At 27.2% G+C, this 21,373-nt stretch overlaps 1 protein-coding gene across 1 annotated transcript in view; it reads right to left on the reverse strand.

Moving 5' to 3' along the window:
* The window catches only part of ATP6V1B1 (ATPase H+ transporting V1 subunit B1), a 106,410-nt gene that overhangs the window by 10,384 nt on the left and 74,653 nt on the right, over positions 1-21,373 (reverse strand). The gene's annotated exons all lie outside the window — the stretch shown is intronic.

A 21,373-nucleotide genomic window follows, 5' to 3' on the forward strand; every position in this document is an offset into this window, starting at 1 on the left:
TGATCATCAGGTATTAGATGCTGTATATATATATATATCACTGATCATCAGGTATTAGATGCTGTATATATATATATATATCACTGATCATCAGGTATTAGATGCTGTATATATATATATATATCACTGATCATCAGGTATTAGATGCTGTATATATATATATATATATCACTGATCACCAGGTATTAGATGCTGTATATATATATATCACTGATCATCAGGTATTTAGATGCTGTATATATATATATCACTGATCATCAGGTATTAGATGCTGTATATATATATATCACTGATCATCAGGTATTAGATGCTGTATATATATATATATCACTGATCATCAGGTATTAGATGCTGTATATATATATATATCACTGATCACCAGGTATTAGATGCTGTATATATATATATATATCACTGATCATCAGGTATTAGATGCTGTATATATATATATATCACTGATCACCAGGTATTAGATGCTGTATATATATATATCACTGATCATCAGGTATTAGATGCTGTATATATATATATCACTGATCATCAGGTATTAGATGCTGTATATATATATATCACTGATCATCAGGTATTAGATGCTGTATATATATATATCACTGATCATCAGGTATTAGATGCTGTATATATATATATATCACTGATCATCAGGTATTAGATGCTGTATATATATATCACTGATCATCAGGTATTAGATGCTGTATATATATATATATCACTGATCATCAGGTATTAGATGCTGTATATATATATATCACTGATCATCAGGTATTAGATGCTGTATATATATATATCACTGATCATCAGGTATTAGATGCTGTATATATATATATATATCACTGATCATCAGGTATTAGATGCTGTATATATATATATATATCACTGATCATCAGGTATTAGATGCTGTATATATATATATCACTGATCATCAGGTATTAGATGCTGTATATATATATATCACTGATCATCAGGTATTAGATGCTGTATATATATATATCACTGATCATCAGGTATTAGATGCTGTATATATATATATATATCACTGATCATCAGGTATTAGATGCTGTATATATATATATATCACTGATCATCAGGTATTAGATGCTGTATATATATATATATATCACTGATCACCAGGTATTAGATGCTGTATATATATATATATATATATCACTGATCATCAGGTATTAGATGCTGTATATATATATATATATCACTGATCATCAGGTATTAGATGCTGTATATATATATATATCACTGATCACCAGGTATTAGATGCTGTATATATATATATATCACTGATCATCAGGTATTAGATGCTGTATATATATATATATCACTGATCATCAGGTATTAGATGCTGTATATATATATATATCACTGATCATCAGGTATTAGATGCTGTATATATATATATATATCACTGATCATCAGGTATTAGATGCTGTATATATATATATATATATCACTGATCACCAGGTATTAGATGCTGTATATATATATATCACTGATCATCAGGTATTAGATGCTGTATATATATATATCACTGATCATCAGGTATTAGATGCTGTATATATATATATATCACTGATCATCAGGTATTAGATGCTGTATATATATATATATCACTGATCATCAGGTATTAGATGCTGTATATATATATATATATCACTGATCATCAGGTATTAGATGCTGTATATATATATATATATCACTGATCATCAGGTATTAGATGCTGTATATATATATATATCACTGATCACCAGGTATTAGATGCTGTATATATATATATATCACTGATCATCAGGTATTAGATGCTGTATATATATATATATCACTGATCATCAGGTATTAGATGCTGTATATATATATATCACTGATCATCAGGTATTAGATGCTGTATATATATATATATCACTGATCATCAGGTATTAGATGCTGTATATATATATATATCACTGATCATCAGGTATTAGATGCTGTATATATATATATATCACTGATCATCAGGTATTAGATGCTGTATATATATATATCACTGATCATCAGGTATTAGATGCTGTATATATATATATATATCACTGATCATCAGGTATTAGATGCTGTATATATATATATATCACTGATCACCAGGTATTAGATGCTGTATATATATATATATATATCACTGATCACCAGGTATTAGATGCTGTATATATATATATATATCACTGATCATCAGGTATTAGATGCTGTATATATATATATATATATATCACTGATCATCAGGTATTAGATGCTGTATATATATATATCACTGATCACCAGGTATTAGATGCTGTATATATATATATATCACTGATCATCAGGTATTAGATGCTGTATATATATATATATCACTGATCATCAGGTATTAGATGCTGTATATATATATATATCACTGATCATCAGGTATTAGATGCTGTATATATATATATATCACTGATCATCAGGTATTAGATGCTGTATATATATATATCACTGATCATCAGGTATTAGATGCTGTATATATATATATATCACTGATCATCAGGTATTAGATGCTGTATATATATATATCACTGATCATCAGGTATTAGATGCTGTATATATATATATATCACTGATCATCAGGTATTAGATGCTGTATATATATATATCACTGATCATCAGGTATTAGATGCTGTATATATATATATCACTGATCATCAGGTATTAGATGCTGTATATATATATATCACTGATCACCAGGTATTAGATGCTGTATATATATATATATATCACTGATCATCAGGTATTAGATGCTGTATATATATATATCACTGATCATCAGGTATTAGATGCTGTATATATATATATATATCACTGATCATCAGGTATTAGATGCTGTATATATATATATCACTGATCATCAGGTATTAGATGCTGTATATATATATATATATCACTGATCAACAGGTATTAGATGCTGTATATATATATATATATCACTGATCATCAGGTATTAGATGCTGTATATATATATATATCACTGATCACCAGGTATTAGATGCTGTATATATATATATATCACTGATCATCAGGTATTAGATGCTGTATATATATATATATCACTGATCATCAGGTATTAGATGCTGTATATATATATATATCACTGATCATCAGGTATTAGATGCTGTATATATATATATATATCACTGATCATCAGGTATTAGATGCTGTATATATATATATATCACTGATCATCAGGTATTAGATGCTGTATATATATATATCACTGATCATCAGGTATTAGATGCTGTATATATATATATCACTGATCACCAGGTATTAGATGCTGTATATATATATATCACTGATCATCAGGTATTAGATGCTGTATATATATATATCACTGATCATCAGGTATTAGATGCTGTATATATATATATATCACTGATCATCAGGTATTAGATGCTGTATATATATATATATCACTGATCATCAGGTATTAGATGCTGTATATATATATATATCACTGATCATCAGGTATTAGATGCTGTATATATATATATATATCACTGATCATCAGGTATTAGATGCTGTATATATATATATATATCACTGATCATCAGGTATTAGATGCTGTATATATATATATATCACTGATCATCAGGTATTAGATGCTGTATATATATATATATCACTGATCATCAGGTATTAGATGCTGTATATATATATATATCACTGATCATCAGGTATTAGATGCTGTATATATATATATATCACTGATCATCAGGTATTAGATGCTGTATATATATATATCACTGATCATCAGGTATTAGATGCTGTATATATATATATATCACTGATCATCAGGTATTAGATGCTGTATATATATATATATCACTGATCATCAGGTATTAGATGCTGTATATATATATATATATCACTGATCATCAGGTATTAGATGCTGTATATATATATATATCACTGATCATCAGGTATTAGATGCTGTATATATATATATATCACTGATCATCAGGTATTAGATGCTGTATATATATATATCACTGATCATCAGGTATTAGATGCTGTATATATATATATCACTGATCATCAGGTATTAGATGCTGTATATATATATATATATCACTGATCATCAGGTATTAGATGCTGTATATATATATATATATCACTGATCATCAGGTATTAGATGCTGTATATATATATATATATCACTGATCATCAGGTATTAGATGCTGATATATATATATATCACTGATCATCAGGTATTAGATGCTGTATATATATATATATATCACTGATCATCAGGTATTAGATGCTGTATATATATATATCACTGATCATCAGGTATTAGATGCTGTATATATATATATATCACTGATCATCAGGTATTAGATGCTGTATATATATATATCACTGATCATCAGGTATTAGATGCTGTATATATATATATATCACTGATCATCAGGTATTAGATGCTGTATATATATATATATATCACTGATCATCAGGTATTAGATGCTGTATATATATATATATATATATCACTGATCACCAGGTATTAGATGCTGTATATATATATATCACTGATCATCAGGTATTAGATGCTGTATATATATATATCACTGATCATCAGGTATTAGATGCTGTATATATATATATCACTGATCATCAGGTATTAGATGCTGTATATATATATATATCACTGATCATCAGGTATTAGATGCTGTATATATATATATATCACTGATCATCAGGTATTAGATGCTGTATATATATATATATATCACTGATCATCAGGTATTAGATGCTGTATATATATATATATATATCACTGATCATCAGGTATTAGATGCTGTATATATATATATATATATCACTGATCATCAGGTATTAGATGCTGTATATATATATATATATCACTGATCATCAGGTATTAGATGCTGTATATATATATATATATCACTGATCATCAGGTATTAGATGCTGTATATATATATATATCACTGATCATCAGGTATTAGATGCTGTATATATATATATATCACTGATCATCAGGTATTAGATGCTGTATATATATATATATATCACTGATCATCAGGTATTAGATGCTGTATATATATATATATATCACTGATCATCAGGTATTAGATGCTGTATATATATATATATATCACTGATCATCAGGTATTAGATGCTGTATATATATATATATCACTGATCATCAGGTATTAGATGCTGTATATATATATATATATCACTGATCATCAGGTATTAGATGCTGTATATATATATATATCACTGATCATCAGGTATTAGATGCTGTATATATATATATCACTGATCATCAGGTATTAGATGCTGTATATATATATATATATCACTGATCATCAGGTATTAGATGCTGTATATATATATATATCACTGATCATCAGGTATTAGATGCTGTATATATATATATATATCACTGATCATCAGGTATTAGATGCTGTATATATATATATATCACTGATCATCAGGTATTAGATGCTGTATATATATATATATCACTGATCATCAGGTATTAGATGCTGTATATATATATATATCACTGATCACCAGGTATTAGATGCTGTATATATATATATATCACTGATCATCAGGTATTAGATGCTGTATATATATATATCACTGATCATCAGGTATTAGATGCTGTATATATATATATATATCACTGATCATCAGGTATTAGATGCTGTATATATATATATCACTGATCATCAGGTATTAGATGCTGTATATATATATATATCACTGATCATCAGGTATTAGATGCTGTATATATATATATCACTGATCATCAGGTATTAGATGCTGTATATATATATATCACTGATCATCAGGTATTAGATGCTGTATATATATATATATCACTGATCATCAGGTATTAGATGCTGTATATATATATATCACTGATCATCAGGTATTAGATGCTGTATATATATATATATATCACTGATCATCAGGTATTAGATGCTGTATATATATATATCACTGATCATCAGGTATTAGATGCTGTATATATATATATATCACTGATCATCAGGTATTAGATGCTGTATATATATATATCACTGATCATCAGGTATTAGATGCTGTATATATATATATCACTGATCATCAGGTATTAGATGCTGTATATATATATATCACTGATCATCAGGTATTAGATGCTGTATATATATATATATATCACTGATCATCAGGTATTAGATGCTGTATATATATATATATATCACTGATCATCAGGTATTAGATGCTGTATATATATATATCACTGATCATCAGGTATTAGATGCTGTATATATATATATATCACTGATCATCAGGTATTAGATGCTGTATATATATATATATCACTGATCATCAGGTATTAGATGCTGTATATATATATATCACTGATCACCAGGTATTAGATGCTGTATATATATATATATCACTGATCATCAGGTATTAGATGCTGTATATATATATATCACTGATCATCAGGTATTAGATGCTGTATATAATATATATCACTGATCACCAGGTATTAGATGCTGTATATATATATATCACTGATCATCAGGTATTAGATGCTGTATATATATATATATCACTGATCACCAGGTATTAGATGCTGTATATATATATATCACTGATCATCAGGTATTAGATGCTGTATATATATATATATCACTGATCATCAGGTATTAGATGCTGTATATATATATATATCACTGATCATCAGGTATTAGATGCTGTATATATATATATATATCACTGATCATCAGGTATTAGATGCTGTATATATATATATATATCACTGATCACCAGGTATTAGATGCTGTATATATATATATCACTGATCATCAGGTATTAGATGCTGTATATATATATATCACTGATCATCAGGTATTAGATGCTGTATATATATATATCACTGATCATCAGGTATTAGATGCTGTATATATATATATATCACTGATCATCAGGTATTAGATGCTGTATATATATATATATCACTGATCACCAGGTATTAGATGCTGTATATATATATATATATCACTGATCACCAGGTATTAGATGCTGTATATATATATATATCACTGATCATCAGGTATTAGATGCTGTATATATATATATATATCACTGATCATCAGGTATTAGATGCTGTATATATATATATCACTGATCACCAGGTATTAGATGCTGTATATATATATATCACTGATCATCAGGTATTAGATGCTGTATATATATATATCACTGATCATCAGGTATTAGATGCTGTATATATATATATCACTGATCATCAGGTATTAGATGCTGTATATATATATATCACTGATCACCAGGTATTAGATGCTGTATATATATATATATATATCACTGATCACCAGGTATTAGATGCTGTATATATATATATATATCACTGATCATCAGGTATTAGATGCTGTATATATATATATATATATCACTGATCATCAGGTATTAGATGCTGTATATATATATATATATCACTGATCATCAGGTATTAGATGCTGTATATATATATATCACTGATCATCAGGTATTAGATGCTGTATATATATATATCACTGATCACCAGGTATTAGATGCTGTATATATATATATATATCACTGATCATCAGGTATTAGATGCTGTATATATATATATATCACTGATCATCAGGTATTAGATGCTGTATATATATATATCACTGATCATCAGGTATTAGATGCTGTATATATATATATCACTGATCATCAGGTATTAGATGCTGTATATATATATATCACTGATCATCAGGTATTAGATGCTGTATATATATATATCACTGATCACCAGGTATTAGATGCTGTATATATATATATATCACTGATCATCAGGTATTAGATGCTGTATATATATATATATCACTGATCATCAGGTATTAGATGCTGTATATATATATATATCACTGATCATCAGGTATTAGATGCTGTATATATATATATATATCACTGATCATCAGGTATTAGATGCTGTATATATATATATATCACTGATCATCAGGTATTAGATGCTGTATATATATATATATCACTGATCATCAGGTATTAGATGCTGTATATATATATATATCACTGATCATCAGGTATTAGATGCTGTATATATATATCACTGATCATCAGGTATTAGATGCTGTATATATATATATATCACTGATCATCAGGTATTAGATGCTGTATATATATATATATCACTGATCATCAGGTATTAGATGCTGTATATATATATATCACTGATCATCAGGTATTAGATGCTGTATATATATATATATATCACTGATCATCAGGTATTAGATGCTGTATATATATATATCACTGATCATCAGGTATTAGATGCTGTATATATATATATATCACTGATCATCAGGTATTAGATGCTGTATATATATATATATCACTGATCATCAGGTATTAGATGCTGTATATATATATATCACTGATCATCAGGTATTAGATGCTGTATATATATATATATATCACTGATCATCAGGTATTAGATGCTGTATATATATATATATCACTGATCACCAGGTATTAGATGCTGTATATATATATATATCACTGATCATCAGGTATTAGATGCTGTATATATATATATATATCACTGATCATCAGGTATTAGATGCTGTATATATATATATATCACTGATCATCAGGTATTAGATGCTGTATATATATATATCACTGATCATCAGGTATTAGATGCTGTATATATATATATATATCACTGATCATCAGGTATTAGATGCTGTATAATATATATATATCACTGATCATCAGGTATTAGATGCTGTATATATATATATATCACTGATCATCAGGTATTAGATGCTGTATATATATATATATCACTGATCACCAGGTATTAGATGCTGTATATATATATATATCACTGATCACCAGGTATTAGATGCTGTATATATATATATATCACTGATCATCAGGTATTAGATGCTGATATATATATATATCACTGATCATCAGGTATTAGATGCTGTATATATATATATCACTGATCATCAGGTATTAGATGCTGTATATATATATATATCACTGATCATCAGGTATTAGATGCTGTATATATATATATCACTGATCATCAGGTATTAGATGCTGTATATATATATATATCACTGATCATCAGGTATTAGATGCTGTATATATATATATCACTGATCATCAGGTATTAGATGCTGTATATATATATATATCACTGATCATCAGGTATTAGATGCTGTATATATATATATATCACTGATCATCAGGTATTAGATGCTGTATATATATATATCACTGATCATCAGGTATTAGATGCTGTATATATATATATATCACTGATCATCAGGTATTAGATGCTGTATATATATATATCACTGATCACAGGTATTAGATGCTGTATATATATATATCACTGATCATCAGGTATTAGATGCTGTATATATATATATATCACTGATCATCAGGTATTAGATGCTGTATATATATATATCACTGATCATCAGGTATTAGATGCTGTATATATATATATCACTGATCATCAGGTATTAGATGCTGTATATATATATATATCACTGATCATCAGGTATTAGATGCTGTATATATATATATCACTGATCACCAGGTATTAGATGCTGTATATTATATATCACTGATCATCAGGTATTAGATGCTGTATATATATATATATCACTGATCATCAGGTATTAGATGCTGTATATATATATATCACTGATCATCAGGTATTAGATGCTGTTATATATATATATCACTGATCATCAGGTATTAGATGCTGTATATATATATATCACTGATCATCAGGTATTAGATGCTGTATATATATATATATATCACTGATCACCAGGTATTAGATGCTGTATATATATATATATCACTGATCATCAGGTATTAGATGCTGTATATATATATATATATCACTGATCATCAGGTATTAGATGCTGTATATATATATATCACTGATCATCAGGTATTAGATGCTGTATATATATATATCACTGATCATCAGGTATTAGATGCTGTATATATATATATATCACTGATCATCAGGTATTAGATGCTGTATATATATATATATCACTGATCATCAGGTATTAGATGCTGTATATATATATATATCACTGATCATCAGGTATTAGATGCTGTATATATATATATCACTGATCATCAGGTATTAGATGCTGTATATATATATATCACTGATCATCAGGTATTAGATGCTGTATATATATATATATCACTGATCATCAGGTATTAGATGCTGTATATATATATATATCACTGATCATCAGGTATTAGATGCTGTATATATATATATCACTGATCATCAGGTATTAGATGCTGTATATATATATATATCACTGATCATCAGGTATTAGATGCTGTATATATATATATCACTGATCATCAGGTATTAGATGCTGTATATATATATATCACTGATCATCAGGTATTAGATGCTGTATATATATATATATCACTGATCATCAGGTATTAGATGCTGTATTATATATATATATCACTGATCATCAGGTATTAGATGCTGTATATATATATATATCACTGATCATCAGGTATTAGATGCTGTATATATATATATATCACTGATCATCAGGTATTAGATGCTGTATATATATATATATCACTGATCATCAGGTATTAGATGCTGTATATATATATATATCACTGATCATCAGGTATTAGATGCTGTATATATATATATATCACTGATCATCAGGTATTAGATGCTGTATATATATATATATATCACTGATCATCAGGTATTAGATGCTGTATATATATATATATATCACTGATCATCAGGTATTAGATGCTGTATTATATATATATATCACTGATCACCAGGTATTAGATGCTGTATATATATATATCACTGATCATCAGGTATTAGATGCTGTATATATATATATATATCACTGATCATCAGGTATTAGATGCTGTATATATATATATCACTGATCATCAGGTATTAGATGCTGTATATATATATATATCACTGATCATCAGGTATTAGATGCTGTATATATATATATATCACTGATCATCAGGTATTAGATGCTGTATATATATATATATATCACTGATCATCAGGTATTAGATGCTGTATATATATATATATCACTGATCATCAGGTATTAGATGCTGTATATATATATATATCACTGATCATCAGGTATTAGATGCTGTATATATATATATATCACTGATCATCAGGTATTAGATGCTGTATATATATATATATCACTGATCATCAGGTATTAGATGCTGTATATATATATATATATCACTGATCATCAGGTATTAGATGCTGTATATATATATATATATCACTGATCACCAGGTATTAGATGCTGTATATATATATATCACTGATCATCAGGTATTAGATGCTGTATATATATATATATATCACTGATCATCAGGTATTAGATGCTGTATATATATATATATCACTGATCATCAGGTATTAGATGCTGTATATATATATATCACTGATCATCAGGTATTAGATGCTGTATATATATATATCACTGATCATCAGGTATTAGATGCTGTATATATATATATCACTGATCATCAGGTATTAGATGCTGTATATATATATATATCACTGATCACCAGGTATTAGATGCTGTATATATATATATATCACTGATCACCAGGTATTAGATGCTGTATATATATATATCACTGATCATCAGGTATTAGATGCTGTATATATATATATATCACTGATCATCAGGTATTAGATGCTGTATATATATATATATCACTGATCATCAGGTATTAGATGCTGTATATATATATATATCACTGATCATCAGGTATTAGATGCTGTATATATATATATATCACTGATCATCAGGTATTAGATGCTGTATATATATATATCACTGATCATCAGGTATTAGATGCTGTATATATATATATATCACTGATCATCAGGTATTAGATGCTGTATATATATATATATCACTGATCACCAGGTATTAGATGCTGTATATATATATATATCACTGATCATCAGGTATTAGATGCTGTATATATATATATATATCACTGATCATCAGGTATTAGATGCTGTATATATATATATCACTGATCATCAGGTATTAGATGCTGTATATATATATATCACTGATCATCAGGTATTAGATGCTGTATATATATATATCACTGATCATCAGGTATTAGATGCTGTATATATATATATCACTGATCACCAGGTATTAGATGCTGTATATATATATATCACTGATCATCAGGTATTAGATGCTGTATATTATATATCACTGATCATCAGGTATTAGATGCTGTATATATATATATATCACTGATCATCAGGTATTAGATGCTGTATATATATATATATCACTGATCACCAGGTATTAGATGCTGTATATATATATATATCACTGATCATCAGGTATTAGATGCTGTATATATATATATATCACTGATCATCAGGTATTAGATGCTGTATATATATATATATCACTGATCATCAGGTATTAGATGCTGTATATATATATATCACTGATCACCAGGTATTAGATGCTGTATATATATATATATCACTGATCATCAGGTATTAGATGCTGTATATATATATATATCACTGATCATCAGGTATTAGATGCTGTATATATATATATATATATCACTGATCATCAGGTATTAGATGCTGTATATATATATATATCACTGATCATCAGGTATTAGATGCTGTATATATATATATATCACTGATCATCAGGTATTAGATGCTGTATATATATATATCACTGATCATCAGGTATTAGATGCTGTGTATATATATATATCACTGATCATCAGGTATTAGATGCTGTATATATATATATATATATCACTGATCATCAGGTATTAGATGCTGTATATATATATATATCACTGATCATCAGGTATTAGATGCTGTATATATATATATATCACTGATCATCAGGTATTAGATGCTGTATATATATATATCACTGATCATCAGGTATTAGATGCTGTATATATATATATATCACTGATCATCAGGTATTAGATGCTGTATATATATATATATCACTGATCACCAGGTATTAGATGCTGTATATATATATATATCACTGATCATCAGGTATTAGATGCTGTATATATATATATCACTGATCATCAGGTATTAGATGCTGTATATATATATATCACTGATCATCAGGTATTAGATGCTGTATATATATATATCACTGATCACCAGGTATTAGATGCTGTATATATATATATATCACTGATCACCAGGTATTAGATGCTGTATATATATATATATCACTGATCATCAGGTATTAGATGCTGTATATATATATATCACTGATCATCAGGTATTAGATGCTGTATATATATATATATCACTGATCATCAGGTATTAGATGCTGTATATATATATATATCACTGATCATCAGGTATTAGATGCTGTATATATATATATATCACTGATCATCAGGTATTAGATGCTGTATATATATATATCACTGATCATCAGGTATTAGATGCTGTATATATATATATATCACTGATCATCAGGTATTAGATGCTGTATATATATATATATCACTGATCATCAGGTATTAGATGCTGTATATATATATATCACTGATCATCAGGTATTAGATGCTGTATATATATATATATCACTGATCATCAGGTATTAGATGCTGTATATATATATATCACTGATCATCAGGTATTAGATGCTGTATATATATATATATATCACTGATCATCAGGTATTAGATGCTGTATATATATATATATCACTGATCACCAGGTATTAGATGCTGTATATATATATATATCACTGATCATCAGGTATTAGATGCTGTATATATATATATCACTGATCACCAGGTATTAGATGCTGTATATATATATATATCACTGATCACCAGGTATAGATGCTGTATATATATATATATATATCACTGATCACCAGGTATTAGATGCTGTATATATATATATATATATCACTGATCATCAGGTATTAGATGCTGTATATATATATATATATATCACTGATCATCAGGTATTAGATGCTGTATATATATATATCACTGATCACCAGGTATTAGATGCTGTATATATATATATCACTGATCATCAGGTATTAGATGCTGTATATATATATATATCACTGATCATCAGGTATTAGATGCTGTATATATATATATCACTGATCATCAGGTATTAGATGCTGTATATATATATATATATCACTGATCATCAGGTATTAGATGCTGTATATATATATATATCACTGATCACCAGGTATTAGATGCTGTATATATATATATCACTGATCATCAGGTATTAGATGCTGTATATATATATATCACTGATCATCAGGTATTAGATGCTGTATATATATATATCACTGATCATCAGGTATTAGATGCTGTATATATATATATATCACTGATCATCAGGTATTAGATGCTGTATATATATATATCACTGATCATCAGGTATTAGATGCTGTATATATATATATATCACTGATCACCAGGTATTAGATGCTGTATATATATATATATATCACTGATCATCAGGTATTAGATGCTGTATATATATATATATCACTGATCATCAGGTATTAGATGCTGTATATATATATATATATCACTGATCATCAGGTATTAGATGCTGTATATATATATATATACACTGATCATCAGGTATTAGATGCTGTATATATATATATCACTGATCACCAGGTATTAGATGCTGTATATATATATATCACTGATCAACAGGTATTAGATGCTGTATATATATATATATCACTGATCATCAGGTATTAGATGCTGTATATATATATATCACTGATCATCAGGTATTAGATGCTGTATATATATATATCACTGATCATCAGGTATTAGATGCTGTATATATATATATATCACTGATCATCAGGTATTAGATGCTGTATATATATATATATCACTGATCATCAGGTATTAGATGCTGTATATATATATATATATATATCACTGATCATCAGGTATTAGATGCTGTATATATATATATCACTGATCATCAGGTATTAGATGCTGTATATATATATATCACTGATCATCAGGTATTAGATGCTGTATATATATATATATCACTGATCATCAGGTATTAGATGCTGTATATATATATATCACTGATCATCAGGTATTAGATGCTGTATATATATATATATCACTGATCATCAGGTATTAGATGCTGTATATATATATATCACTGATCATCAGGTATTAGATGCTGTATATATATATATATCACTGATCATCAGGTATTAGATGCTGTATATATATATATATCACTGATCATCAGGTATTAGATGCTGTATATATATATATCACTGATCATCAGGTATTAGATGCTGTATATATATATATATCACTGATCATCAGGTATTAGATGCTGTATATATATATATATCACTGATCATCAGGTATTAGATGCTGTATATATATATATATCACTGATCATCAGGTATTAGATGCTGTATATATATATATCACTGATCACCAGGTATTAGATGCTGTATATATATATATATCACTGATCACCAGGTATTAGATGCTGTATATATATATATCACTGATCATCAGGTATTAGATGCTGTATATATATATATATCACTGATCATCAGGTATTAGATGCTGTATATATATATATATCACTGATCATCAGGTATTAGATGCTGTATATATATATATATATCACTGATCATCAGGTATTAGATGCTGTATATATATATATATCACTGATCATCAGGTATTAGATGCTGTATATATATATATATATCACTGATCATCAGGTATTAGATGCTGTATATATATATATCACTGATCATCAGGTATTAGATGCTGTATATATATATATATATATCACTGATCATCAGGTATTAGATGCTGTATATATATATATCACTGATCATCAGGTATTAGATGCTGTATATATATATATATCACTGATCATCAGGTATTAGATGCTGTATATATATATATATATCACTGATCATCAGGTATTAGATGCTGTATATATATATATCACTGATCATCAGGTATTAGATGCTGTATATATATATATATATCACTGATCATCAGGTATTAGATGCTGTATATATATATATATATCACTGATCATCAGGTATTAGATGCTGTATATATATATATATATCACTGATCATCAGGTATTAGATGCTGTATATATATATATCACTGATCATCAGGTATTAGATGCTGTATATATATATATATCACTGATCACCAGGTATTAGATGCTGTATATATATATATCACTGATCATCAGGTATTAGATGCTGTATATATATATATATCACTGATCATCAGGTATTAGATGCTGTATATATATATATCACTGATCATCAGGTATTAGATGCTGTATATATATATATCACTGATCACCAGGTATTAGATGCTGTATATATATATCACTGATCATCAGGTATTAGATGCTGTATATATATATATATATCACTGATCATCAGGTATTAGATGCTGTATATATATATATATATATCACTGATCATCAGGTATTAGATGCTGTATATATATATATCACTGATCATCAGGTATTAGATGCTGTATATATATATATCACTGATCATCAGGTATTAGATGCTGTATATATATATATCACTGATCATCAGGTATTAGATGCTGTATATATATATATATATATCACTGATCACCAGGTATTAGATGCTGTATATATATATATCACTGATCATCAGGTATTAGATGCTGTATATATATATATATATATTCACTGATCATCAGGTATTAGATGCTGTATATATATATATATCACTGATCATCAGGTATTAGATGCTGTATATATATATATATCACTGATCATCAGGTATTAGATGCTGTATATATATATATATCACTGATCATCAGGTATTAGATGCTGTATATATATATATATTCACTGATCATCAGGTATTAGATGCTGTATATATATATATATCACTGATCATCAGGTATTAGATGCTGTATATATATATATATCACTGATCATCAGGTATTAGATGCTGTATATATATATATATCACTGATCATCAGGTATTAGATGCTGTATATATATATATATATCACTGATCATCAGGTATTAGATGCTGTATATATATATATATCACTGATCATCAGGTATTAGATGCTGTATATATATATATATCACTGATCACCAGGTATTAGATGCTGTATATATATATATATCACTGATCATCAGGTATTAGATGCTGTATATATATATATATCACTGATCATCAGGTATTAGATGCTGTATATATATATATATATCACTGATCATCAGGTATTAGATGCTGTATATATATATATATCACTGATCATCAGGTATTAGATGCTGTATATATATATATATATATCACTGATCATCAGGTATTAGATGCTGTATATATATATATATATATCACTGATCATCAGGTATTAGATGCTGTATATATATATATATCACTGATCATCAGGTATTAGATGCTGTATATATATATATATCACTGATCATCAGGTATTAGATGCTGTATATATATATATATCACTGATCATCAGGTATTAGATGCTGTATATATATATATATCACTGATCATCAGGTATTAGATGCTGTATATATATATATATCACTGATCATCAGGTATTAGATGCTGTATATATATATATATATCACTGATCATCAGGTATTAGATGCTGTATATATATATATATCACTGATCATCAGGTATTAGATGCTGTATATATATATATATCACTGATCATCAGGTATTAGATGCTGTATATATATATATATCACTGATCACCAGGTATTAGATGCTGTATATATATATATATCACTGATCATCAGGTATTAGATGCTGTATATATATATATATCACTGATCATCAGGTATTAGATGCTGTATATATATATATATCACTGATCATCAGGTATTAGATGCTGTATATATATATATATCACTGATCATCGGGTATTAGATGCTGTATATATATATATATATATCACTGATCATCAGGTATTAGATGCTGTTATATATATATATATATCACTGATCATCAGGTATTAGATGCTGTATATATATATATATATATATATCACTGATCATCAGGTATTAGATGCTGTATATATATATATATATCACTGATCATCAGGTATTAGATGCTGTATATATATATATATCACTGATCATCAGGTATTAGATGCTGTATATATATATATATCACTGATCATCAGGTATTAGATGCTGTGTATATATATATATATATATATCACTGATCATCAGGTATTAGATGCTGTATATATATATATATATCACTGATCATCAGGTATTAGATGCTGTATATATATATATATCACTGATCATCAGGTATTAGATGCTGTATATATATATATATCACTGATCACCAGGTATTAGATGCTGTATATATATATATCACTGATCATCAGGTATTAGATGCTGTATATATATATATATCACTGATCATCAGGTATTAGATGCTGTATATATATATATCACTGATCATCAGGTATTAGATGCTGTATATATATATATATCACTGATCATCAGGTATTAGATGCTGTATATATATATATATATCACTGATCATCAGGTATTAGATGCTGTATATATATATATATCACTGATCACCAGGTATTAGATGCTGTATATATATATATATCACTGATCATCAGGTATTAGATGCTGTATATATATATATCACTGATCATCAGGTATTAGATGCTGTATATATATATATATCACTGATCATCAGGTATTAGATGCTGTATATATATATATATATCACTGATCATCAGGTATTAGATGCTGTATATATATATATATCACTGATCATCAGGTATTAGATGCTGTATATATATATATATATCACTGATCATCAGGTATTAGATGCTGTATATATATATATATCACTGATCACCAGGTATTAGATGCTGTATATATATATATATATATCACTGATCATCAGGTATTAGATGCTGTATATATATATATATCACTGATCACCAGGTATTAGATGCTGTATATATATATATATCACTGATCATCAGGTATTAGATGCTGTATATATATATATATCACTGATCATCAGGTATTAGATGCTGTATATATATATATATCACTGATCATCAGGTATTAGATGCTGTATATATATATATCACTGATCACCAGGTATTAGATGCTGTATATATATATATCACTGATCACCAGGTATTAGATGCTGTATATATATATATATATATATATCACTGATCATCAGGTATTAGATGCTGTATATATATATATATCACTGATCATCAGGTATTAGATGCTGTATGTATATATATATATCACTGATCACCAGGTATTAGATGCTGTATATATATATATATCACTGATCATCAGGTATTAGATGCTGTATATATATATATCACTGATCATCAGGTATTAGATGCTGTATATATATATATCACTGATCATCAGGTATTAGATGCTGTATATATATATATCACTGATCATCAGGTATTAGATGCTGTATATATATATATATATCACTGATCATCAGGTATTAGATGCTGTATATATATATATATCACTGTTCATCAGGTATTAGATGCTGTATATATATATATATCACTGATCACCAGGTATTAGATGCTGTATATATATATATATCACTGATCATCAGGTATTAGATGCTGTATATATATATATCACTGATCATCAGGTATTAGATGCTGTATATATATATATATATCACTGATCATCAGGTATTAGATGCTGTATATATATATATATCACTGATCATCAGGTATTAGATGCTGTATATATATATATCACTGATCATCAGGTATTAGATGCTGTATATATATATATATCACTGATCATCAGGTATTAGATGCTGTATATATATATATATCACTGATCATCAGGTATTAGATGCTGTATATATATATATATATCACTGATCATCAGGTATTAGATGCTGTATATATATATATATCACTGATCACCAGGTATTAGATGCTGTATATATATATATATATCACTGATCATCAGGTATTAGATGCTGTATATATATATATCACTGATCATCAGGTATTAGATGCTGTATATATATATATATCACTGATCATCAGGTATTAGATGCTGTATATATATATATCACTGATCATCAGGTATTAGATGCTGTATATATATATATCACTGATCATCAGGTATTAGATGCTGTATATATATATATATCACTGATCATCAGGTATTAGATGCTGTATATATATATATATCACTGATCATCAGGTATTAGATGCTGTATATATATATATATCACTGATCATCAGGTATTAGATGCTGTATATATATATATATCACTGATCATCAGGTATTAGATGCTGTATATATATATATATATATCACTGATCATCAGGTATTAGATGCTGTATATATATATATATATCACTGATCATCAGGTATTAGATGCTGTATATATATATCACTGATCATCAGGTATTAGATGCTGTATATATATATATATCACTGATCATCAGGTATTAGATGCTGTATATATATATATATATCACTGATCATCAGGTATTAGATGCTGTATATATATATATATCACTGATCACCAGGTATTAGATGCTGTATATATATATATATCACTGATCATCAGGTATTAGATGCTGTATATATATATATATCACTGATCATCAGGTATTAGATGCTGTATATATATATATATCACTGATCATCAGGTATTAGATGCTGTATATATATATATCACTGATCATCAGGTATTAGATGCTGTATATATATATATATCACTGATCATCAGGTATTAGATGCTGTATATATATATATATCACTGATCATCAGGTATTAGATGCTGTATATATATATATATCACTGATCATCAGGTATTAGATGCTGTATATATATATATATCTATCACTGATCACCAGGTATTAGATGCTGTATATATATATATATCACTGATCATCAGGTATTAGATGCTGTATATATATATATATCACTGATCATCAGGTATTAGATGCTGTATATATATATATATATCACTGATCATCAGGTATTAGATGCTGTATATATATATATCACTGATCATCAGGTATTAGATGCTGTATATATATATATATCACTGATCATCAGGTATTAGATGCTGTATAT

Source organism: Rhinoderma darwinii, chromosome 1 (genome assembly GCF_050947455.1).
Source record: "Rhinoderma darwinii isolate aRhiDar2 chromosome 1, aRhiDar2.hap1, whole genome shotgun sequence".
NCBI classification, from domain to species: domain Eukaryota; kingdom Metazoa; phylum Chordata; class Amphibia; order Anura; family Rhinodermatidae; genus Rhinoderma; species Rhinoderma darwinii.